Here is a 27,207-nt window from a genome sequence, read left to right as displayed (position 1 = left end):
AAAAATTAATTCTTGCTGCTTTTTACTCCTATTAGTACTTAAAAGCCTACACCATGTGGCGAGAGTGAGCTGGATTCTATTCCTTCACGTCCAGATGTGTACTGAGGTCTGCTCAGCTACATTTAAGCAAACTGACTGAATGCAAATGGGTTGCATAGGTGTGGCTGAGTGAATAGTTTGTCCTGCAGGGCTGGTGATGGACCAGATGAAGAGTCCAACTTGATCTGAATTTCCATGGCTGGTTTGCAGGGCTGGTGGCTGAGGGGAAAACCCATGCTTTTTTTACTTCTAACCTTAGCGAATTTGAAATGGAAATCCTTATGTGACAATAAATGTTGAACTTCACTATGCTGTTTCTAGTGCCACTTTTCAGATTAGAGCTGCACTCAATGGCAATACATAGTTGGCTCCCCAAGAGGTATCTGCAAAATGTGAAACCATTTTCTCGTCATAGCAACAAATTTATGAATACCAAAAGGGGGAATGCAAGTTTAATGAAATAAAGCATAAGAGGTGAATTTGGACAGAATGGACCGTAGACATAATTGTTATATGAAATAATTTAAATAAATACTCTTATGTCGAATAACTCCTACTGTAAGTAAAATACATGAAAACCATGTAATAGACCCGACGAGAAACACATTCATTGTACCATTAATGAAATGTTGCAGTTTTATAATAGGATAAAATTATATAAAATTCTTTGTTTCAGCCAAGCAGACACTAACATAGTCACATCAGTTCATCCCTGTGCTTTTATTGAGGTATCGATCTTCTGTATGGTGGAAGTTTTTTTCTTTTTTCCTAACCAGTAATTGTCTGCAAATAAAAGACAAACATGTAGCTAGCTAATTGGCTCACACAGAGTTCATTGCTATCAGTTTAAATTAAATAAGCTTTGGAGAGAGTTAGAATTGACACACATTTCTGAAGGGGGAAAAAGGCTGATTTTTAGTTAGAAAGTGGTTTCTCATGGAAGGCCTGTCCAAGATGGTAAACACGGAAGAATGCACTCCTCATAACACCACCAACGTCTGCCTTTTCCTCTCTTGTCGAATCTGAGCATACCCTGGAAGATGTGAATTTGCTCAAAACGCTGGTGGGTTTGCAGAAATTTTTTTCTCTATCAGTGCTAGCTTATAGTCATTGCTGAAAAATGACAATGCTGAAGATCAGTGTGCACCTATGAAGTTGTTTCAAAATTAGTGAGGACTGAGGAAACGGCTTGATGTGCTTGCAGTGTGCTGCTGATAGGTAGCTTTTCTCTGTATTATCCAGTGCAGAAGATACAGGTATCTGTCTTAGTGTCTGAGCAAAACTGAGACATAAACGATAGCAAGTTTGATCTGAGGCTCAGTCCAGCCAAGATTGAGGAGCTGATGGGAAATTGGGGAAAGCATGCTCCGTCACCTAGAGCTGGAGGAATCTTTGTTCTTTCTGGAATCTTACCACTGCTTTGGTGTTTGAAAGTCTAAATTCTCTGGCAAAGGTAAGCAACTGTCTAAGTCAAAATTAATTAAAATTGTTATCAGTGATATTAAACAACATAATTCTGTTTAGTTTTATATCTTCAGCATCCATTTTTGACAATGGAATTCAAGTAGGCTCAGCTTTGTATCCTAAAAACCATTAGAAACTTGGCGATGTCCCTTTTACTCCAAACAGAGAAGTTATCAGGATAAGACCTTATTCCATCTCATTTATAAGACTGTCTAGTACGAAATTTCACAGAAAATTGCTGTCCAGAAAAGTTTTGAGGTTAACTAATAGTCTGATGAAAGGAATATGTAAACATTATCTTAAAAGTTGTTTCATGAATGTCTCTGATTCTTATATTTTCTTCTCATGTCTGTCGTTGCATAGCCAGGCACCTGAATGATGATGTAGAGAGAAGTGAATTGTTGGTACACCTCTACCCCTATATAACCCGGTCCTTGGGAGCCAAAAAAATCTTACTGCGTTATAGGTGAAACCGTGTTATATTGAACTTGCTTTGGCCTTGAACATTTCCGTTAATAGTCACTTCCTGCCTCCGGACTGACCCCTCAGAACCCCCGACCCATCCAACCCCCCCTGCTCCTTGTCCCCTGACTACCCCCTCCAGAGACCCCCTGCCCCTAACCACCCCTCCCAAAACCCCATCCGTTCCCAAAAGGCCCCCTGCTCCTTGACCCCTGACCGCCCCCTCAAGAGATCCCCCCCATCCCTAATCACCCCCAGGACTAAACCGAACCCCCCAACCCCTGACTGCCTCGACCCCTATCCACACCCCTGCCCCCCGACAGGCCCCCCAGGACTCCCACACCCTATCCAACACCCCCGTCCCCTGACTGCCCCGCCCCCAGAACCACCGAACCATCCAACCCCCACTGACCACCCTCCAAGACCTTCTGCCCCTTATCCAACCTCTTGGCCTCGGCCCGGCACCCTTAACATGCAGCAACATGTCGGAGCCAGACACGCTGACGCGCTGATCCACTGGAACGTGCAGCCCCACCCCCCAGAGTGCTGCTTTCATAGAATAGAATCATAGAATCATAGAATATCAGGGTTGGAAGGGACCTCAGGAGGTCATCTAGTCCAACCCCCTGCTCAAAGCAGGGCCAATCCCCAATTTTTCCCCCCGATCCCTAAATGGCCCCCTCAAGGATTGAACTCACAACCCTGGGTTTAGCAGGCCAATGCTCAAACCACTGAGCTATCCCTCCCCCCCCACTGAGCTATCCCTCCCCCTGTGTTTACCGTGTTATATCTGAATTCGTGTTATATTGGGTCGCGTTGTATCGGGTTGCGTTATATCGGGGTAGAGGTGTATCTGTGTGGGATTTTTTTTTTTTAGTAATTTTTTCTTTTGATACTTCTGTTGTCCCTTGTTTTTCACATATCCTTAAGTGCAGAATTGTCTGTGAACCATAAACTTAAGATAATTGTATCAAAACAATAAGAGCTTTTTTGAAAAAGTCTTTCATTCTGCTTATCCCGATGTGTTTTACCAGTGATATACATGCAGGAAACGCTTTATTACTGAAATGTATCCAAGTCTTCAATGGAAGACAGCTGTCAAGGAAACCATCAGCATTTCACAATAGTAGGAAGAGGGATAAACCTCCAATTATATGCAGTCTTTTCAATCAGTTTGCCATGAAGTGGAGCCAGAGGTCCATTTACATTTGTGCAGTTCCGATGCATTTGTATATGTTTTCCATGACTGAATGTAGTTTTGCCACTTAGAAATGTAAATGGCTCATGCAAGTACCAGATTTGCAAGCACAGTCACAGCAGTTGTATTCAAAAATGCATTTGGAGCTTGAACTACATATCATGAAAATCAACATATAGGAGTCTGTTTTTAGGAGCTGCCCAAAAGACCAACCTGTAAACTAGATATTATTCATCTTAGCTTGGAAGGAAAGATGATGAGCTGAGTTAAACCTGTTGAGATTTGAACTTGTAGTTCAAGAGAATCTAGGTGTTTCAGATCTGTTATAAGACTACTAAACCATCTTTTGACATTTATAAATTAGGAGTCATTGCTTTGGCAGGCTAAGTTTTTTTTTTTTCTTTAGAAAATGATACTTATGGAATGGAAGCACATTAGCTTGGGATTTTCAAAGGCATTTCAGGGAACTAGACCCAATTTTGTCATTGCTGATAAAGACCATAGAAGAGAGATTATCTCTAATTGCTTCTTGTTTTTAGCTGACAATTTAAATAGTTAATCTTATTTTGAAATGGCTGGGGGTTTTATATTTATTACAAAAGAGAGCTACGCTAAGTGTTAAGGTTACAAAGGCAAGCAATCCAGTTAGGAAATGCCAGAATTAAGGTTTCCCAGCAACCTTAAGTTGGCCCCTTTGAGCATATGCATTGTGGTAGGATGTATTCATGGAATTAAAAATGCTGTCTTTTTCCACAGGACCTCTGCCTTATTCGTGCACAGGATGAACAGTTCTCAAGGAATGAATGTGAAGTTATTTAGTGACTAAGGCTACTGTCTTTAGGACCCAGGCTTCATTTGTTGCACAAATTGAAAAATGTGTAGTGACTAAGCCAGGGGAATGCAGGATGACAAAAATGGTTGTGCAGTTAAGGCAGTTGAATGTTGTCCGGGGAAGTGGAATCCATCCCTGCCTCTGCCATGGAGTTTCCTGTGTAATGCTGGACAAATCACTTCAACCAAAGTTTTCAAGTTGTCTTCTGTGTTCCTCATTTTCTGGGTGACCAATTTAAGACATCTGGAGCCTGATTTTCAGAAAAGCTGAATGTTCATAACTGCAGTTGTAGTCAGTGGGAGCTGTGCTTTGAACATATAAAGTGCTACAAACATACTAAGTAAAAGGACCTCAGCATCTCAAGATGGTGACCCAAAATTAGTGGACAGTTTTGACAATTACGGACTTAATTTTTCTGTGCCTCAGTGTCCCATCTGTAAAATGGGGGTAATAATCTGTAAATGGGGTTCTGGGGTTCAGAGGTTCTGGGGTTCTTCACAGGGATGGTGTGAAGATATTTTCATATTTGTTGTGCATTCTCATACTACAGTGACAAGCACCCTAAAAGACTGAGGAAATTAATAATTCTGCATTAAGTCCACGGTTTGGATGGTGTGCAGTAAATAAGGCCTAGAGCCACATGTTGAATGATGAGGATAAAAAAAGTGAATAACTACCTATTCAGAGAACACCATCCATCTTGTGCAATCAGTGAGGCAGACGTCGTGTGGAAAAACAGTATATGATCATGCATACTTTTAAAACTTAAAAAGCAGTGAAGTGGAGCAGTTGAAACAGTGGAATTGTATTATTTAAAAAAAAAGTGAATGTTAGTATTCAAGAAAGGTTAGTATTCAAGAAAGGTGACTGGCAACCAGTACTGGACACTAAAATATCTGGAGAGGACACTACTAGGCATGAGAAGGTAGTTCAGTCTTCATGCCTATTCAGCTTACCCTTCTTGATGAGAGTTTTGACAGTTTGTAGTGGTGTCATCATAAAAACACTCACCATCTCAACAGCTATCAGATGGTCAGAACCAACCTAAGCTGAATTTGAGCCACTAAGCAAGAGGTAAAAGGGAAGTCCTTCTCATTGTTTGACTGCACAGGAAAAGCTACAGACTTGCTTCAAGGTAATTTCCAGTATTTATTGTTTTTTTTTAAAGTAACTTTGGTTTAACAAAAGCAGTGTATTTGCTGCATACATTTTGTACACATTTAATAGGGTGGCAGATTGTAAGACTCTGCATAGCAATGTGTTACTCTTCTGTTGGGTAACCCTAGGCTCAGATGGGAAAACCCTGCGTTAAGTTTCAGGGCAATTACCGCAGAGTTAGGCTGGCAGGAAGAATATACCATAAAAATGGTGAGAGGATCTGTTTGGGTCAAGCTGGAAATTCTAGAAACAGTCCAGCTTGATGTGGAAGCTTATGTTGAGGTTTATGCTGGGTGTGTTTTTTTTTTTTTTTTTTTTTTTTTGCGGGGGGATTATAAAAAAGCCAAATCCCAGAAACGAGGTGAGATATTTAGGCAATTAAAGGTGCAGATCAGTGTCTATTTAAATTTTCAAAAGCACCCAAGTAGATTCCCTCATTGGCTTCAAGGGGAGCTAAATGGAATTTAGGTCCCTACCTGCTTAGGCTCTTTTGAAAGTCCCCCATGATGTCTAAATACTAGGGCTATCAAACAATTAAAAAAATCAATCGTGATTAATCACACTATTAAACAACAATAGAATGCCATTTATTTTAAATATTTTTGGATGTTTACTACATTTTCAAAGATATTAATTTCAATTACAACACAGAGTACAAAGTGTACAGTGCTCACTTTATATTTATTTTTATTGCAAATATTTGCACTGTAAAAAACAAAAAAAAATTATTTTTCAATTCACCTCATACAAGTATTGTAGAGCAATCTCTTTATCATGAAAGTTGAACTTACAAATGTAGACTTATGTACAAAAAAAACTGAATTCAAAAATAAAACAATGTAAAACTTTAGAGCCACCAAGTCCACTCAGTCCTACTTCTTGGTCAGCCAATCACTCAGACAAACAAGATTGGTTACAATTTGCAGGAGATAATTCTGACACTCTGTACCTTGGGGGAACACCCTACACCACTATGTTCATCTTTATAAAATGACTGTGTGGTATCCAATGCAAAGTTTGTTATGTTGCGTGTTTATGTTAAGTTTGTGCTATGTTGTTTAATTTGGAACGCTCATGATGCACGGAGCATGGTTGTTATAGTAAGGTTATAGGTTATAATTTCATGTATGTAGTTATGAGGCTGAAAATGTATCCTCAGGGCTTAAAGCAAGCCCATGCAAAAACTCTCCAAGAACAGAGAAGCAGTTCACACGACGTCGGGGCATGGATGGGACAAACCAAGCCCAGCCTCACAGGAACAATGGACACTGGCTTAGGCAGCAACAAAAGAATCTGTTAGCGTCTCAAGGGAGTCAACCCCTTAAAGGGAGAGACATTTTGCCATGCTCTCTCTCTTCCACCTACATATACAGACACCACCACCACCACCACCACCACGCGAATGAAGTGCTGATCAAAGGAGAGAGCCTGACTAAAAAGTAACCAGCCAGCCTGTGGTGAGAATCATCTAAGTTTGTAAGGACATTGAAAGTGTTAAGATCAGCTTAGAATGCATTTTGTTTTAATTTCATTTGATCAAATCTGACTTGTAAGAACATAAGAATGGCCATACTGGGTCAGACCAAAGGTCCATCCAGCCCAGTATCCTGTCTACTGACAGTGGCAAATGCCAGGTGCCCCAGAGGGAGTGAACCTAACAGGTAATGATCTAGTGGTCTCTCTCCTGCCATCCATCTCCATCCTCTGACAAACAGAGGCTAAGGACACCATTCCTTACCCATCCTGGCTAATAACCATTGATGGACATAACCTCCATGAATTTATCCAGTTCTCTTTTAAACCCTGTTATAGTCCTAGCCTTCACAACCTCCTCAGGCAAGGAGTCCCACAGGTCAACTGTGCGCTGAGTGAAGAAGAACTTCCTTTTATTTGTTTTAAACGTGCTACCTATTAATTTCATTTGGTGGCCCCTAGTTCTTATATTATGGGAACAAGTAAATAACTTTTCCTTATTCACTTTCTCCACACCACTCATGATTTTATATACCTCTATCATATCCCCCCTTAATCTCCTCTTTTCCAAGTTGAAAAGTCCTAGCCTCTTTAATCTCTCCTCATATGGGACCCGTTCCAAACCCCTAATAATTTTAATTGCCCTTTTCTGAACCTTTTCTAATGCCAGTATATCTTTTTTGAGATGAGGGGACCACATCTGTAGGCGATATTCAAGATGTGGGCATACCATGGATTTATATAAGGGCAATAAGATATTCTCCATCTTATTCTCTATCCCTTTTTTAATGATTCCTAACATCCCATTTGCTTTTTTGACTTCCGCTGCACACTGTGTGGACGTCTTCAGAGAACTATCCACGATGACTTCAAGATCTTTCTCCTGATTAGTTGTCGCTAAATTAGCCCCCCATCATATTGTATGTATAGTTGGGGTTATTTTTTCCAATGTGTATTACTTTACATTTATTCATATTAAATTTTATTTGCCATTTTGTTGCCCAATCACTTAGTTTTGTGAGATCTTTTTGAAGTTCTTCACAGTCTGCTTTGGTCTTAACTATCTTGAGCAGTTTAGTATCATCTGCAAACTTTGCCACCTCACTGTTTACCCCTTTCTCCAAATCATTTATGAATAAATTGAATAGGATTGGTCCTAGGACTGACCCTTGGGGAACACCACTATTACCCCTCTCCATTCTGAAAATTTACTATTTATTCCTCCCCTTTGTTCCTTGTCTTTTAACCAGTTCTCATTCTATGAAAGAATCTTCCCTCTTATCCCAGGACAATTTAATTTACGTAAGAGCCCTTGGTGATAGACCTTGTCAAAGTCTTTCTGGAAATCTAAGTACACTATGTCCACTGGATGCTCCTTGTCCACATGTTTGTTGACCCCCTCAAAGAACTCGAATAGATTAGTAAGACATGATCTCCCTTTACAGAAACCATGTTGACTTTTGCGCAGCAATTATATTATGCTTTGTCTTATAATCACTTAAAATCTATCTTTATAGCTAATAAATTAGTTTGTTATTTCTACCTGAAGCAGTGCGTTTGGTTTGAAGTGTATCAGAGGCTCCCGTTGGGATAACAAGCCTGTTACATATCAATTTTTTTGTTAAATTGACAAACTCATATTTGCAGCGTCCAGTGGGCATAACTGGACACTGCAAGATGGCGTTTCCTAGGGTTGTTTCTGAGACCGGAGATATTGGCTAGTGTCGTTTGCTTGCAATTAGCTGGGAGCAACTTACATGCCAGAGGCGGTGCGTGAACAGCCCAGGAGTGGGGGTTCTCACAGCAGAGCAGGGTAAGGCTAGTTCCTAGAGCCAAGGATTGGAGAGGCCTAGCAGATCACCGGTCCAGATAACACCAGAGGGGAACGTCTCATCCGATGAAGTGAGCTATAGCTCACAAAAGCTTATGCTCAAATAAATTTGTTAGTCTCTAAGGTGCCACAAGTACTCCTTTTCTTTTTGTGAATACAGACTAACACAGCTATTACAATAATGCTGCGTGCTTCTTGCTTACAATGTCACCAGAAAGTGAGAACAGGCATTTGTATGGCACTGTTGTAGCTGGCTTGGCAAGATATTTACATGCCAGATGTGCTAAAGATTCATATCCCTTCATGCTTCAACTAGCATTGTAGAGAACATGCTTCCATGCTGATGATGGATTCTGCTTGATAATGATCCAAAGAAATGCGGAATGATGCATGTTCATTTTCATCATCTGAGTCAGATGCCACCAGCAGAAGGTTGATTTTCTTTTTTGGTGGTTTGGGTTCTGTAGTTTCCACATCAGAGTGTCCCTCTCAGATTTTGGATGGCACTTTAGATTCTTAAACCTTGGGTGGAGTGCTGTAGCTATTTTTTAGAAATCTCACATCGGTACCTTTTGTTTTGTCAAAAATGCTGTGGAAGTTCTTAAAACGAACATGTGCTGGGTCATCATCTGAGACTGCTATAACATGAAATATATGCAGAATTTAGGCAAGAGAGCAGGAGACATACAATTCTTCCCCAAGGAGTACAGTCACAAATTTAATTGAGGCATTATTTTTATTAATGAACACCATCAGCATGGAAGAATGTTCTCTGGAACGGTGGCTGAAGCATGAAGGGGCATACAAATGTTTAGTATATCTGGCATGTAAATACCTGGCAAAGCTGGCTACAAAAGTGCCATGTGAATGCCTGTTCTCACTTTCAGGTTATATGGAAAATAAGAAGCAGGCAGCAGTATCTCCCAATAATGTAAACAAACTTGTTTGTCTTAGCGATTGGCAGAATAAGAAGTAGGACTGAGTGGACTTGTAGGCTCTAAAGTTTTACACTGTTTTGTTTTTGAGAGCAGTTATGTAACCAAAAAAAATCTACATTTGTATGTTACACTTTCACGATAAAGAGAGTGCACTTCAGTACTTCAATTCAGAGATGAATTGAAAAATACTGTTTCTTTTCAGAGTAGCAGCCATGTTAGTCTGTATTCGCAAAAAGAAAAGGAGTACTTGTGGCACCTTGTGCCTTAGAGACTAACAAATCCGCATGAAGTGAGCTGTAGCTCACGAAAGCTTATGCTCAAATAAATTTGTTAGTTGTTAGAAACTCCTGTTCTTTTTACTATTTCTTTTATCATTTTTACAGTGCATATATTGTAATTATTGTAATAAAAAATATCAAATGAGCACTGTACATTTTGTATTCTGTATTGTAATTGAAATCAATATTGAAAATGTAGAAAAACATTCAAAATATTTAATACATTTCAATTGGTATTCTATTGTCATAAGTGCGATTAATTGCAATTAATTTTTTTAATTAATCGCGTGAGTTAACTGCGATTAATTGACAGCCCTACTAAATACCTTTGAAAATCTGCCCGTACCGGCCTGTGTGCTGTGTTTTAACTGGGTAGGGATTCAGCCTGTCCACTTGCCTTAAATTGTGGATTTATTGTGGAGATCTATGCCAACTTTCTTTCAGTAGGAATGGTGAAACTGAGGTGCATCAGAACATTGGCTCTCAGTTATAGAGATATTAAAACGTTGAGGAAATACAATATCTGCCTAAGTATTAAAAACTAATCAATGCTTACTTCAGACCAAGGCATAGAGAGCCTAAGAAGTACAGCGTCCAATGATCTTGAAAAATAGATTCCACAATATTGATCTGGATCTAACGGAATGCTGCAACTTTTAGTGACCTTGTTACATGAAATGTATTTTAATGAGAAACACTCTCTCTCTCCTTACCCAGTAGCAAACCTATCCAATTCAGGCCTTCTCATTAGTTATTTGGCCATAACACACCAAACTGGGACTCTCCATTAGCCCCTACAGCAGTCGAGACTGACCTCTTCCAACCCATCTCTATTTCAAGCAAAAGTATTGCACTCCAATGAGAGAGCACCTCACTCTAAAATTAAAGCCCATCCTTCCCCTTTGTTTCCAAAAACATACTTTGTATCCTGGCCGTGTTCCCTGTTACATCTGTATCCTGAATTAGGATACAAGCTTTAGTCGTGTTCATGTGCCACTATCACAGTAGACTCCTGCCCCTCTAAAGCTGCTGTTATTGTTTACTTCTTATATTCTGGCGGTGCCTAGGAACCCCAAATCAAGGCACTGTATAGACAGGTAATAAAAAAAATAGGACTGCTCTTCCCACAGATTGCTCACAGTTGGCATGTCAGACAGGTGTAAGAAAAAACAAAAAGGCATACTGCCATACCTGACAAAAATAAGAGCTTTGAGCATGTCATTGTTATAGCCACAAACCAGCAAGTTCAGCAGCAGTCACAGAATACTTGGAGAAAGGGACTAAATAAATAAAATATCTAGTTGCATTTGCCTGTTGGCAACAAGAAGAAAAACTACCCATCCTGACTCTTAAATGTGTGGTTATCTGAAGCTCAGAGTAAGTGAGTCGCTGCACCATTAAACCGTATGATAGGTTTGCAAATGCTGTTTGGGAAAACAAAAACTAATCAGGAAAGAGAGAGAGCAATAGAGCTCTCAATCACTCTTGGGAGCAAGAATGAATTTCCTACGGCAGTGAAAGGATACAAACCCCACTCAGCTTTAAAGGGTCTCTCAAATCCTGGATGAGCCAGTTCTGTTTCTTATCCCAGTTAGCCCTTCCAAAGCACTACCCTCCATCAAGAAAAGGTGGTAGGCATATGCACAGTTGGAACCTTGCTTTTCTGATCTTGGAGGCATTATGAATGCAAACACATGACTGACTTAAAAAATGAGAATATCTTTCTTTGGCATATAAACAAGCACATGCTGTGTGGAGTACAAATGGTGGCAATTGAGAAAAATGTAGTGTGTGCAGACTCTTTGCAAAACATAAGAAATATGTTGTTCCTGGAAGTGATTCAGAGGAAGTGTGAATTCTGCAATTCAGATTTAAATAAGGAGAGCCAGTGTACCATCTGGTGGTGAAAAAAGTACAGCTTGGTACTCTTCTGCATTAGAAAAAAGAAAAGGAGTACTTGTGGCACCTTAGAGACTAACCAATTTATTTGAGCATGAGCTTTCGTGAGCTACAGCTCACTTCATCAGATGTTGATGATCACAACATCTGATGAAGTGAGCTGTAGCTCACGAAAGCTCATGCTCAAATAAATTGGTTAGTCTCTAAGGTGCCACAAGTACTCCTTTTCTTTTTGCGAATACAGACTAACACGGCTGTTCCTCTGAAACCTTTCTGCATTAGAAGATCAGGTGAAGGCTACTTTATGAACATCGTAGAATATGCCTTTTTTTAAAAAAAATATAAGTTGATTCTTTACATGATTGGTATTCAGAGTCTCTGCTGTATTTGATAATCTATGTTCTAGTTTAGTTGTATATTGTTTAACTTTGTCAAAATGATTGCATAATATAAATAAACATAAAGTTCTGATGTTAGCATGGACAAGGGTGCAACAGAAGCTCCTTTTATACCTTTCTTTGCGCATCAAAAATAAATCCTTAAATGCAGTTTAACTTCTATCAATGTACCACACAGATGCTGTACTTGCTAGATGTGATGTTGCATGCCTTATGACATAAGCTATTTGGCCATGAATTGTCCTATCAATATCATCCTCATTATATTGTTAATCATACCTCCAGCTTTTGAGTGATATGTGCTCAGTAGCTTCCACTTCAATACTAAAGCTAAAATTGCTGGCGAATGCATTTCAGCGGCATCTCAGTATGCGTATTGTGTTAATGAGCAGGTTTAAGAATAAGTGTAATGCCAGTTTAATATCTTTCGTGGAAAGCCCTCTGTTATGGGGTAGACTTGATCTTTTGTATTCTAACAAGTATGATCTCAAGATCCTGTTATTTCAGTAGTTCTCTGACCATTTCAAGTAAGAATGTGGAGTTGTTCCCAATATATTTCCTTTTTGCACTCTTAAAATGAAATTGTGCTAAGTACCCATATATTGAGATAAATGGAGATATTGAAAAGGAGATATTTAGTTTAGAGAGGAGACAATAAGAGGCATACACAATAATGACTGCCGTAGAGATGGTAAATTGGGTGATCCTCTACCAGAATAAGGTGCCATTCAAGGAAAAACATTTTTACACAACTAATAATTAACCTGAGAATTCGTTGAAGCCAAGTAGAATTTAAAAAAACAAAACAAAGCCTAAACATTTTTATAGATAATGATAGCAGCCACGGTTACATTAGATAGGACTTTTTGAAAGGGGATATAAGTACCCTCATGCTCCAGGGAATAAGCCAACAATTCTCTAACTGATTTGTTTAGGAGGAAAATCCACTATGTGCTTTCCTGTGCCACCTTCTGAACTTTGAGAACTGTAAGAGATGTGATGCTGGGCTGGATGGGCCACTGATCTAGTCTGTTATGGCAATTCCTATGGAACATCTCGTCTTAGAATGATTCTTCTGGTCCTTGATCCAGGTCCCAGTGCACAAGGAAATGGCCAGTATTACATATGAGATGCAGAGTTTATTATAGAGAGTTAAATTATTTGGAAAGACTATAGACTATTGCAATCAGGGTTGGTAAATCACTGTAATTTGAGTTAGTGTCATTAGCAGGCAGCACTTTTTGAGGGTGTGATACATGGAAGATACTCGAGTACTAAACTAGTTTAGAGAGTATTGTGGTAAGGTTTTGTAAGATGGCAATAAATAAGTTGTTACAAACTATGTCCTTGTATATTTATATTAAAGGTTTTCTTAGCATATTTGCAGCCCAGCAGAAATGTTTTTTCTGGTGGAACCCTTGTTTAAGCTAGTGAACTCCAATTTTTGAGGCTTGACTAGATAGATACTCCATTTCCTATTTGGATACTTAATGCTTTCATAGTTACTGAAACAGGGATGTAATCGAAGGACTAGTTTAGAAAGTTAGTTAATGCTACTGCTAATGTGGTACAAAAAAAATTAAAGTTCAGGAGAGACTATACAATAAAAAAGTTATATTTAATTGTTCTTTGAGTAATATATATGCTTAGCACTATTTGTAAAATAACATCTTCACTGTAATAATGTTGGATACTGTGAGGACCCTTTCTGAGGATTACAAGAGGAGAAAAATCTGTTGCGGAAGTGTCTGAGAGCTCAAGAAAAGACTGAAAGCTGCACTATTTACTTTTAAATGAAGTACAAAAATGCAAAATAAGCTAGTCTTGTCACACAAATAAAACCCAGAATTAGAGAAGTTTTTCACCTAGTGCAAGAGGTACTTATCATAGAGTCTTTTATATTAAGTGTAGGACTCTTACATTCAAATTTTGTTCACTGTGACAAGATTTGCCAAATTATAGTTTGAAATTATAGGTGCATATGTCAGCTTACATTATAGCCCCCTTTTCTAAATAAAATAACTTGATAATTGTTAGTGATTTTCTTTTTGGTAGAATACCTATAGGAGCTAATTTCTGTGCACAGATGGTCTGCAGAACTTCAGCTGAAAAAAACGCAAGCTGCTTTTTTAATTATAGAAAGGCACAAAACGGCATTTGATTCAAGTAACAGCTTTTTTTGTGACACAAATCCTCATCTGAATCATTTTATAACTCATTTCTGGTGAGATGTCATTATACCAAATTTTAGTCTAAATCAAATGGCTGCAGTATAGGTGGTCCTATTATTAATGTCAATTGTAATGTCATAACAATACTACTGTGTCTTATATAAGGATTGTAATAAGCAGGACATGTCACTACGAATTTGGTTCCAAATGTGACAGGCAGGTTGATTCTTTGCTTCAATACCTTAAGCCAATCAGAGAAATTTATTTGATAGGAAAATATTTTTAAAATATTATTTGAATTCCTACAGATTCTTTGGTCAAAACACTATATATCTTTTGTGGTTATCCAGCAAAAACCAGCATTGGGCCAGAAATTTGATGCCAAATTAGTGTGGTGCAATATTCAAACTAGAAATTGTGGAAAAGGAGTCTCTTACTCTTCACTCACCATTCTGGTGAGTCTTTTTGAAATATTCAGGTGGGAAAAACTCACCCATCATCTATTGGATCAAAGTAACCTGTATCCATTGAAATGATTCATCCTACAATACGCTTTCTTTGCAAATATAAAATTGCAGGCTACCTTTTATGGCTGCACTGTTTCAACACTAGTGCATGACTACAATGGGGTGGAGACACTCCCTGGGCAGCATAGTTAGGAGGAAAATATAGAACTCCCTGTTCATATTTCTGTCAGACATGAGAGCCAGCTCTTTTTAATACCTGAGCAATCATGCTGTGTAAGCCGTCTTATATGGTCATAAATAAAATGTATTTAATTCAGGCAGTGTATTGCACATGTAATATTAACGTATGTACTTTGCTAATATAACAGGAAGTTACTTGGGATGCTACAGCACTGTCAGTATTGTGTAATGCCAGTGTTTTATATTCACTAATCTGAATAATTTCTTATATGAAGCCGCCTACTACAGCAGATCTAGCAACTAGATGCCAATGATTAAATTCACCAGCATAGTGAGAACATGTATAGAATGAGCATATTAAGACATCTGAGTCTTCACTATGTAGAGCTAGTGCCAGAGGCATTAATTGCATATTTTCCCAGTACATTATTAATCTTTTCCTCAGCATTTGATGAGAAACCCCCCCGGAATTATCCATCTCTAAAAACATGGTTGAGCAAGCACACTTTTAAATAGCATGCTTTCAGAGAACCACTGTGGCTAAGATGAGAGCCTGATAGGATGGTAGTGAATCTCCAGAACAACATTCCAGTTAGGCAAGGATTTTCTTGTAGGGAAATGAAACTTCTTGCATGTGTTACACGTGAGGGAATAAGAGAAGCCCCTTCACCCATTAAGAAAGTTTGTTGAAGAGGAGTTGTTCATAGTGAGGTTGGATACCACTGTCAGTGTCGTCTTCTTTTTTTTTTTTTTTAATTCCTAAAGAATAGCAAGAGGCAGGAGCTGTCTTAAGAAAGAGGTGGTGATGTTACTGAAAGCCGGGAAGGAAAAAAATTGTTCTCAAAACCTGTTGTTTGCCATGGAAAAGATATTGCCAGGTAGATTTGTCAAGTCTCCGGCTGACACATCTAGGGGATTGAGGATTATGCTAGAAAACCTTCACTTGGATTGTGAATTACTGTGCCACTCATCAATAAACAGTCATTACATGTTTATGGTTGTCTTCCATAGCATATCATGGAGTTTTTACTGTGGTGGATATTTTCTGAATTCTGTTGGGCTCCTACTAAACATGCTAGACCTGATATTCCACTTTCCTGTACCTTGTGTAATCATCTACCCTTGGGTAAAGTAGATGGAAAATGCTACTGTTATGATTGGTAGCACTTGACAGACATTTGGCTCTTACTTTGCACAGGTGTAAATCACCACACAAGGTGTGGAGCAGGGGAGAATTAGGCCTATTGTATTTACCTTAGTTCTCTTTCTTCATAAACCATTAATACATGCTCTGCCTAGTGCTTCATAAACCGTTAATACATGCTCTGCCTATATTTTTCTTTAGGTGGCTGTGTTTAGGTGAAGAAAACATGGTTTCTGGACTTTGTCAAGATGGCAACAGAATCTCTGTTCTTTAAAAACACATTGATTTTCTTCTTCCACTAAACAGCCCTCTTTATATGCAATGGGAAGCTATTTACAAAGTTGCAGGGACTACAAGGATTTGCCAATGTACATATAACAGATTTTTAAATGGAGTAGCAGATATAGGCATATTTTTGCCATTAAGTTTTAGCTAATGTCAGTAGAGATTAGTTTGACTAATTAAATAAATGAGAAACAAAAAAGAAAATTCCCATTGTTCATATCCAAATGCATAAGAGAGAAATTAGCAGAAAGAAGGACCAGATCATCACCTCCCATAAATTGATGTAACTGCATTGACTTAATTGAAGTTTACATCAGTTTACACCACTTGAGGATCTGGCCCAGAATTTCAGCTAACTTAGCTAAATGCTTTTAGTTTCTTAGTCTCCTGATATTTAGTGGCATTTTTCGTATGAACATTTTTGTTTTAAAATTGCTTTTATCAGGAGGAATCAGACACATAAGCACTGACTCTGAGGGTGCTCTGGGGCTGGAGTACCCACGGAAAAAAATATAGTGAGTTCTCAGCACTCACCGGCAGCCCCACCAATCAGCTTCTCCCCCACACATGCCGCTATTTGCATTGTTTGGACCCTGGGCCTTCGGATCCCCGCACAACCACAGGAGTAATTGATATCCTCTATGTTGGATCAGCCACTAGAGGGGAGAGTTGTGTAACCCAAAATGTGTTTCAGCTACTTTGCTAGACAGCAGTAGAATATTAGAGATCAGGTACCCTGGGTTCCATCTCTGGCTCTGGCCTGTTCCGTCTGAAAGGTGCTGTGGCTGAGCAAGTGAGCTTGGGTCGGCTACATTAGAAAGCTTGGATCTATTGGCAATTCTGCCAGAAGCAGGGCTAAAAAGTGAGGGGAGGGAGAGTGTCTCACAGTCTCTGTCCACAAGCTAAGCTCCACACACTTGAAATGTAAAAATGAGCTGCCACTCGCAGCAGATTTTGTTTATGTTCAAAATATGATTATCCGGGGTCTGCTGGGCTCCTGTTCAATGCCATTCAGATACATTGTAGGCCCCAGTGTCACGTAATGATGTCAAAATTTCAGCTTTCATTTAAAAAAAGTAGTCTAGTGCTCATGATTGTGAAGAAAACTTAAAAATATGACCTGAGTATAATGGATGGAGTGAAATATGACTGAGTCTGCAGACAGCCTCCAACAGATGGAGGAACATCAGCCACTGGAACCAACCTGGTCTTTCACCCACTAGCCTGCCACTAGAGCACACCCTGCCTACACTGCTCTAATGGTGCCAAGAGGAGACTACCTAGTTGTGGGTTTGAATGCTGTACTGAACTCTGGGACTGGCTAATTCTTGATTGTCATCTGCGGTTCAGGGGGTGAGGTCTTGGTGCATAAAATGTAAACAGTTGTCAGTAGAGTTTTGAGCTCATGATCCCCTGGCTCCCAGCACAGTGCATTTTCCCTTAGGCTGCGGGATATTGGATGAAGGAGTTCCCTGTGTCCTCCCCCCATCCCTGGCCAATGCAAAATGGAATGGCCATAGAAGAGTGGTCTTTCTCCCTGGTGTGTGTGAGTATCTCCCATTAATGTTAATCGGGGTAGGGTTTGTGTATATTGAAGGGAAAATAATCTATCAAGATTTTCCTAAAATCCACAGACATAGTGTCATAGCCTTGCTCTATGATGCATGTTAAAGTTCTGTTGAGGAGGGCAAAAGGGTAGCTACTTCTTTCAAAACATTAAAGCTGTCTGACCACCCTGATGTCCTCAGGAAAATAACCTATTACAGCAAGGGGCCCCTAAAGAGACTCATCCATGTTTGCTCTGATGGCTTCAGATTTACAAGTGCATGCCATTAACATAAAGTATAGTAATGCCCCTCAAATAACCATAAAAAAAATCTCAGTAACAAATATTCACAGAAAGCAAAGCAAAAGGAGCACACACATGGCCAAGGCAAACTCATTTAAAAATTCAAATGAATATTAAGACGTTTCTTGCTCTATTCACTCAGCTCTGATGATGATGATACTTTAACTCTGCAGAAGTCTGCCTTTCAGGGTGGGCATCCAGTAGAGTATCTAGCCTTCTCTGTATACACAGCAGCATAAAGTAATTTCTAATATAGTGTGTTGTATACTTGGCTGCATTTACTTGATTTTTCTAAAGCCTCTCTGCAGATCATTTTCATATTTCAGAGAGCTAGAGAAAAAGAAACATTAAAAAAACCCTCCCTATGAATATGTTTACAGTTTACCCCATATATATTTCAAAACTTGTTGAGGATTAACTATTGTGGAAATAATTTTGATATAAGAATATAAATGTTCTCTCTTACAATTATGGAGAAATTGATTTGACTTGTCATGTCCTCTTCCTTAAACTTTTTCACTTTTATGTTCTTAGGAGGTTTTTACTTTTTACCTATGAAATTAAACTACAATATTTCAGAAGGTTTTAGTTCTACTTGCAAAACATTTCTATCTTTTTGTATCTTACCATACTGAATTTGTGACATTTGTTGTAAATTATTTAGGGTATTTTCTTTCTCATCTGTATTCTTCAGGTGTTTCCATAGTCCTCAAAGAAACTTTTACTTTTAAAGCAATGCATCTTTATCTGTTTTCTGCGTTCTCCATGCTTCATATACCTTGTCTGTTTCTCCCACTTTTTTTTTTTTTTTTTACCATCAGTGAACAGTCTGTTCAGCTGGCTTCATCCATTTATGCATGATCTTAGACTTGGTAAAAGTGATAAATACCCTGTCGTCCCTTTACTACTCAGCTCCTAAGTCATTGTGACAGCAGTAACCAATGTTCCAGTTAGAATGGGTTCGTCGGGTCCTCAGAAGTGCCTACAAAAGCACCTTCACAGCTCCAAGCTCACTGCCTTAAATATTGTTGTATCACATCCCCTAATTCATGAGTCCAAGACTGTGTCCAGCAAAGCTCATAATAAAATATAGAACTACCCTGTCTCCCTGGATGGTGGAATTATTACTCCTAGTTTGCAATCCAGCGGCACTGTCACTTTTCTCTGCTATTTCGCTTCATTTCCTCCATATAGTCTCCTCAGTGTGAACACTCGGGGAACTTTTTTACATATCATTCATTCACATCATCTTCTGTCTCTTACAGTGAAATCTACTTCATGCAGTGTCTTCCTCTCCTTTGCTAACAGTGACTGTTTCCTTGTCCTTTTTTGCCCCCTGAAGCTAGTTCCTCAACTAATATAAGCCAGTTTCTTCACCAGTATTTATATTTATAGTTTTTTATTATTCACTCACCAATTGCGACTGCACTTAAATGTCACCTAAATAATACTATTAATTTGCACTTATACTGCTTTACATTTTCTAAGCACTGCACAAACTAATCAAGCAGTTAATAAACTAATTAATCAAGCAACAACAGCAAGCAATTGTACTGCATCTTGAAAAATTGGTAGAATCAGGAACCTCTTGCACACTGCTACACTATAAAGTCTAATCAAGAATAGCATGTATAGACGAGATACCTAATTAGGAGATGTAGTCAGTTTTCTTAAATGAGACTTCTTAATATAATTGCATATATAATTAAAATAATCTGATTACATAATGAGAGGGGATTTTCTGAAGCTGTCGTGATTGGCCTGACTCTGCTTCCATTGAAATCAGTGGCAAAATTCCCATTGTCTTCAATAGGATCAGAGATAGGCAAACCCTAAAATCCTATGCTTAAGATTCAAGAAGCAGTGCGATCTTGAACTCAGAATGCCTCTTGCTTATGGGTAAGGGCTAACAAGAGAAAACTGTGGACTGACCTCACACCATGACGAGGGTAGAAGTCCTGCTCTTTGTGGAATAAAGGGCTGCCAAAATGCCTGCTGATGCCGTGTTTCACAGCTAGCAAAATTTAGTTATTAAAAAATAAACCTATCTGCTGTTTCACTTTTCAAAAAGTTTGAATCAGGTTTTTCAGTTTATAACTAATAAAGCACAAATCTAATTCTTTTGAGTAGTAGTGATATAACTTAATCTTTTGACATTTGGAGATGTACAGCGAGATTCTGTTTCCTCCGATATATACAATAGGATGATGATATAACTGTCAGTATATTATTTGCAAACAGCTGTCTTGAGAAGACTGTCATAAACCTGAGAAATCTAGGTAACGTTTGTCTGGGTCTTTCATCCTCAACCTGATTAAGATGACTCAATCTTGTTATAGCTTCTCCAGAGGATGAAAAACATAATGTATTCCACTAGTAAGGGTATATTGTAATCCTGCAGTATATAACAACATCTAATCCTTACTGCCCCTTGTCTCACTAGGACAGTTGAGAACGGTGGGGTTAAGGTGATGCCCCATTCCAGGGTGTGAACCTGAGTAACTGAGAAGCCATGTCCATTTCCATCAGAAGCCTGCTTTTTGACCTTTTGCTACTGTAGATCCCGGTCATCTTTCAGACAAGGCTTTAAGACATTCATTTATTTATTCATTTTATTTTTGTTCTTCATTTTAATGTGCTTGTTTGCATGTCACCCAGTACCATTCTGAATAGCAATTAAGATTTTTTGCTGGAGTGATGTAACTTTGTTTTTAATTTAAAATAGCTAGAAAACTTTGGGTATTTTGGTGCAAAATACCCTGATCCAAAAATCTTCATCTTCATCTTAATGTCTGGGGATTTTTGTGGGGACTTTTTTGTCCTCCACAAAAAGGCACCTATTTTCTAACTATAAAACCGTTAGTCCTTAAAGTAGTATTATGCTTTTCTTTTCTTGCTCTAGAGGTTCCGTGCGACAAGCTATCAGAATTGTCCTTGCAATGGATTTTAATGGGTAACAGTAAAGGAGCGTCAAAAAGAAGAGATTATGATAAGCTTCAAATACCTCATTGAAATACTGTATTTGCACAAAACAAACTAACAAAACCCCCCAAGGCTTGAAATCTTTCTAGCAATTTTTCTTTCCCACTAATCTAATTCTCTTTTTTTGATTTAAATTATCTTGACAGTCATTGCTGTGTTTTTCTTTAAATTCATTTGCTGTGAGGTCAAATCATTACACACAAATTCTTTTTTGTTCCTATAATCTTCAAATGCATTTATTAATTGCTATAAGTTATAATGTTAAAGAATCCAAAATGCTATACACATTTTCATTTGGGCAGTGAATTTTCTCCAATATTTTCTACCAGCCAGTGTTCCATGCATTCCATGCATTCCAAGTTCTTCAAAGACTTAACGAAGCTCCTGTTAGCAATCTTTTTTTCTCTTGACAGAATGTGGTATCCAGAATATCGTGCAGCATTTCTCAGGTTTGATTTGGGGTACCTTTACTGAATGAAGAGTGAGTGTATTTTATATGTCTGGTCTATGGAGATTATCCATCAGTTTTCCACAGAGTAAAATGTCAGCTCTGTCCATATGCAGTTCCAGCTGCAGGCATACACATAGAGCAACATTTGAGTTTGGTCCACAGGAGAGGTTATAATATGGAAATACAAGCACCTGACAAGGGAAGCGCAAGAAGACTTTCAATAGGGAATAGTAAAGAAAAGTAAACAAGAAACGACTTTGCCTAGTTACAGTCAAATATATAAATATGCTCCTATGTGCTGTGGAATATAGTCTGATATATTATTTCATGAATTACTTATTACAGATTGTCTTGACAAGATAAGTAGAATATTCCCTAGCTGACTGATGTATACTTCTATTGCACAGGTAGAATGTTATTGCATTTGCTCTTCTTCACCTCTCTAGTGTGTTTTTCAACCAACTGTGAAATCAAAAATTCTACCCTGCCGTCAGCTGGATGCAGTTTGTTAGTTTGTATGTTATCAAAAACGGTTTAAATGCATCTCAAGTGCTATTTCAGCTATAATTGAAAGCAGGCTTTCAAAGTTTTAGAGTGAAGTACATTTCAGTGATTACACAACTCCACCACCATAAATAAAGGCAAGGATTCTAGTCCATCGCAGGACATAACATGGGTTCTGTTTTCTATTGTCTGTTGGCCTCATCTCCCTACTTACTGAAACACAGTCATGATACTGATGTGATAAGTGGTCATTGTTGGCCAACACAGGTAAGAAAATCTGTCCTATAAATAAATTTAGCAAGTAAAGTTAAAGTATCCAAAAAGAAATGTGTCCCTCTTCCATATAATGTAATCTTATATCTAAGTTTCTGTTTTACTTTAATAAGATAGAAAGTTAATTATACCTCATTTCCTAAAGGGACACTAGCAACCCTCTTAACTAGTTTTTTTTAAAACGACCAGATTTTGAATCTTTTTCAAAGTGTACAACTGAGATTCACAATTCCAAAGAGAGTAATTAAAAGTTAAAATGCGCAAAGAGTAATTCAAAACAAATGTTAAAATAAATCCAGCCACAGTGTTCTTTGTCTACATATACATTCTGCTACAACATTTAAAAGATCATGTAACTGTATTTACAAATGATAAGAGAACAGTAAAGTAATGTCATAGATTTTTAACACCAGATAGGGCAACTATGATCATCTAGTCTCACATCCTGCTTAACTCAGACAATAGAATTTCAACCAATAATTCCTGCAGTGGAGGGAATTGTTCTTCCCTGCCAGATAGATAAATACTATCAAGCCCAGTCACTTGTGATTGAACTGTAGCACATCTAATCTCAATTTAAAGACTCTAAGTGATGATGAACTTACCACTTTACTTGGTAAGCTATTTGAATGGTTACTTACCCTCACTATTAAAAAGTTAAAACTTATTTTAGGGTTCAGTTTTTCTAATTTAGCTTCCAGCAGTTGGTTCTTGTTATGCTTTTGGGTGTTAAATTAAAAAGCCCAGTAGGGTCAGATACCTTCTCCCTGTGTAAGCACTTGCAAACCGTGATCAAGTTACCTCTCAACTTTCTCACTGATAAACTGGTGATGAAATAGACCTTACAGTTGTAGCTGCATTGTAGCTTTGTACGATATTCATGCAACTTATTTGGAGTACATTTTCAAGGTATTTGGTACTTACTTAATGACCTGTAAGAGTATGCCTTGCCCCAGGGGCTGAAGAGCCTGAGGCTAATCCAGCTCTGATTACAGGATGAGTCACATCTGGGTTAAATGAAGTGATCCCAGGATGAAAAGAGCAGGAAGTTACAGTAAAGGGGGGAAGTCAGGGAAACTGCAGATCTCTGTAGACACGCCAGGGAGCAAGAAGGCTTCTGCAGAGTATGTCACTCTGTCTGGAGTGGTTCATGAGAATGAGTGACGACCTCAAAGCAGAATGTCAAAAATCAGGGCAGACACCCCAAACTGGTGATATGTTCTATAATTAGGTTTCACCAACCCAGTAACCAGTGTGAACTCCTGAAGCACTAAAACAGTCTTACCCTGGAGTCACAGGCAGTCCCCTTGGGCATTCCAGTCTATCTTGCCACCCAGGCAAGCTGGACTTAGTGATAGTAGTTGTTATACATCAAAGATCACACAAGATTGAGGTTGTTTCCAGTACCAAGAGACCAGTCACTTACCCCAGGTCACTTTGTACCTGAGATTTCACACCAAAGACTACCCCTGTAGCCAATTCTGTAGCAAACTATCTACGAATTTATTAACTAGAAAAAATAAATGAGTTTTTTACAGGTGATAGCAGGCAGCATAAATACACAAATGAGTTACAGTGTGTGGTTCCAAAAGGTGATAGAGTGGTGGTAATCTGTCAGCACTGAATGTCTTTTAGGGCTAATGCAGGTTGACCCTGGGGATCTCTGCTTCTTTTTCCTAGCTCCAGCCCTGTGAGAGTCCAGAGAGCAGAGAGAAAAAATATTCATGTCAGCTGTCTTTATTTCCTTCTTCCAGAATTCAGGATGATGGGTGGGACAAGTTTGTTTGCATGTAGTACTTTCAGAGGTCTGAGAGGCCATCAACCAAGTCTTTCCCAATGTTCCCAATGGCCCATTTAGTTCTGATAGTCCTTCTTGATGGGCAGGGGAACCAATCCTCCTGCCTGGGTTCACAAGTTCAGAGCAAGCATTTTACAGTTACAAAGCAAAACTTCCATATTACCGTATAGCATGGGATAGAGACATTACAAGTAAGATTAATACATGCAGCAATTCTAGTTTCCAGTTATGAATTTTTCAGTGCTCTGCTAATGCCTACAGCATTGGCAGGAACTGGCACCTGGTCTACTAGTGCTGCAGGGAAAACTGCTGAAAGAGCAGGAGAGAAATCTCCAGGAAGACACTGGGAGGCTGTGTGAGTTTGTGTGTTGATTTTATTTTATTTTGGGGTAAGCAGGAAAGACATTGAACTGCTTGGGGCCTACAGGGCCTGTATGTATTAGAGGCCCAAATAAATGGGATCTCTTATGGGGATTTTTCTGAACCACCTTCAAACTGAGTTCTTAAAGGGCCCTGAAGAGGCAGAAACAGAGGCTGAGTGGTGCAGAATGACTGCTGGCCATGAGGGGTTCCTTGGGAGCTGGCTGCATGGTATTACAGATCCTTAATGAAAACTGAAGGCACTGTATTACTCAGGGTAAGGCTTTTATTTTGTTATGATGATAGATGTGTTAGCAGTTTTAATTTTACTTTCAGCATGTTGAGGTATGTGGGGCGGTGTCTGTATTTGATTCATTAAACTATGTCTGTCACTATCATTTTTTAAAAATGAGGAGAGAGCCATGAGTTTACATTAGCGCTCATGAGAACTCACTGCAACTAAGTACAGTTTCTAGACACTGACAACAAAAATAAAAAAACAACAACAGAAAAACCCCAGAAATAATTTAGGGCCAGTTACACAATTGATGTAAATTAGATTATTGTTGCTTTGTTGAAATTAAATTGTCCTATAGCGTCTAGAGATAACTATTTGATCCCAGACGTCTTCTCATTGAAAATAAAGGTTAAAGCAAAAGTTCACATTTTATTGTAGCTTAATATGAAATAATCAGATATCAGTGAGTAGGGCCAGATCTTTCTGTGGTGGACACACTGGCTTAGCCTTCAAAAATGGTAAAAAATTGAGACTTCAGGTAAAAACCGCTTTGAGATAAACGGTGTATATTTGACTGAGGGGGAAACAAGACTGATTACAGATGAGATAGAAACATTTAAAATGAATGCTTGGAGAGTATACGAACATTTAAAATGGAGAGTGTACTAACATTTAAAATGGATTCTAGAGAGTATACTAACATTTGTGAAAAGCAGAAAACTCTTGAATCCACAGTTTTTTCTGCTTCCTCTGCTTTTTATTATCCCCTTTCATTAATGTGTAGGAAAAGAGAAAGGGGGATGAAAACTGAGTGTATATATAAATATACAATAACTCATGAGACGATGTAGTCCTGGGCTGAAGGGTACAGAAGAGAGAGTAAAATGGTGGTTTAAAGTCTGCATGGGCATAAGATTAGGTAACCTCAACATTCAATATAGAGGCAGAGCTACTACATTATATGATATTCCAGACGAGTGCCAGTAATACTCTAAGGCCTGGGCTACACAGGGGGTGTGGAGGGGGTGTCGATCTAAGATACGCATCGAAGTATCTTAGTTCGACTTACCTGGCCATCCCTACGGCGGCGAGTCGACCGCAGCAGCTCCCCCGTTGACTCCGCTTACTCCTCCTCCCGAGGTGGAGTACAGGTGTCGATTCGGGGATCGATTTATCGCGTCTAGATGAGACGCGATAAATCGATCCCCGATAGATCGATCACTACCCGCCGATCCAGAGGGAAGTGAAAATGTACCCTAACCATACCATTATGTATCCTGTACAACTTACATAAATCACAGGAAATTACTGAAACTTTCTAAAACATTTCTAAATATATTTTCTAGTGGGAATATTTTTGTATCTGTACACCAAGATGTCATCATACATGTCTCCCTGTATAGGCTTCTGAGGGTGAGGGCAGGGAAATTAACGACTAAGCACTAAAAAGAACTTACTCTTCATAAAAATATGACAATTAAAGTCTGATAGTTTGGAACATTTCCTTTTCTAATGATATAAGGATGGGTCATGAGATATTAGATCATAAATCTGTCACTAGTCCAGGGCTGAAAATTGCCTGACCTGGGCCTCAGACCAGAGTAATTTGGAGGACAAATTCTACTTTGGGGGAGGTATTTTTTTACCCCCAGGCAGGTTAACTTTTTTTTTTTAAATGACAGAGGTTTGAAATGTTAGAAGTAGTTCCAGCATGGATGAGTTTTAGGCAGAGAACAGGCCAAATGAACAAAGGTGTATGATAGATAAAATTTGTAACATGAGCTCTGCAAAATGTTACTTGACTCTGCAATTATCAGATTGATATCACTACTACACCTGCAATGTGAATATTTTATAGCTTGCCTAATAAATATTTTAAAGTAATAATTATATTTAAAATATTTGATTCTTTTCTCCTATTCTTTTGCTTTATATTTAAGAAAACTCTCATATATGATTTACATGGAATATAAATTTCTTGAGACTAATTGTTTAATTATTCTTTTGTACAGTAATGACTATTGCTATCAGCACTGTTGCCATTGGAGATAGTTTTGACTATATGCCAGATCACTATATCCTAAGTCAACAGGATACTTTTAACTTAAAAATGTAATTTCATTTGTTTGGTGAGCTCACTGTTGTTCATCTATATTCAGAGGGTTTCACATCACTAGGGGTATGTCTACACTACGAAATTAAGTCGAATTTATAGAAGTCGGTTTTTTAGAAATCGGTTTTATATATTCGAGTGTGTGTGTCCCCACAGAAAATGCTCTAAGTGCATTAACTCGGCAGAGTGCTTCCACAGTACCGAGGCTAGAGTCGACTTCTGGAGCGTTGCACTGAGGGTAGCTATCCCACAGTTCCCGCAGTCTCCACTGCCCATTGGAATTCTGGGTTGAGATCCCAATGCCTGATGAGGCTAAAACATTGTCGCGGGTGGTTCTGGGTACATATCGTCAGGCCCCTGTTCTCTCCCTCCCTCCGTGAAAACAAGGGCAGACAATCGTTTCGCGCCTTTTTTACTGAGTT

General features: G+C 38.7%; 1 protein-coding gene across 10 annotated transcripts in view; it reads left to right on the top strand.

The window, feature by feature from the left end:
* The window catches only part of DLGAP1 (DLG associated protein 1), a 639,595-nt gene that overhangs the window by 198,710 nt on the left and 413,678 nt on the right, over positions 1–27,207 (top strand). Inside the window, exons 1-2 of one of the 10 annotated variants that reach the window (XM_073331539.1) lie at positions 1,471–1,492; positions 3,920–5,130. The exons of 8 other annotated variants lie outside the window; for them this stretch is intronic. The gene's annotated coding sequence lies outside the window, so the exon portion shown is untranslated. Of the gene's footprint in view, positions 1–1,470; positions 1,493–3,919; positions 5,131–27,207 lie in introns of those variants that run through there. One more of the 10 variants, XM_073331538.1, reaches the window with a different exon arrangement.

The sequence above is a fragment of the Lepidochelys kempii genome, chromosome 2 (assembly GCF_965140265.1).
Source record: "Lepidochelys kempii isolate rLepKem1 chromosome 2, rLepKem1.hap2, whole genome shotgun sequence".
In the NCBI taxonomy this organism is placed as follows: Eukaryota; Metazoa; Chordata; order Testudines; family Cheloniidae; genus Lepidochelys; species Lepidochelys kempii.
This window is presented reverse-complemented; position numbering and strand designations above follow the sequence as displayed.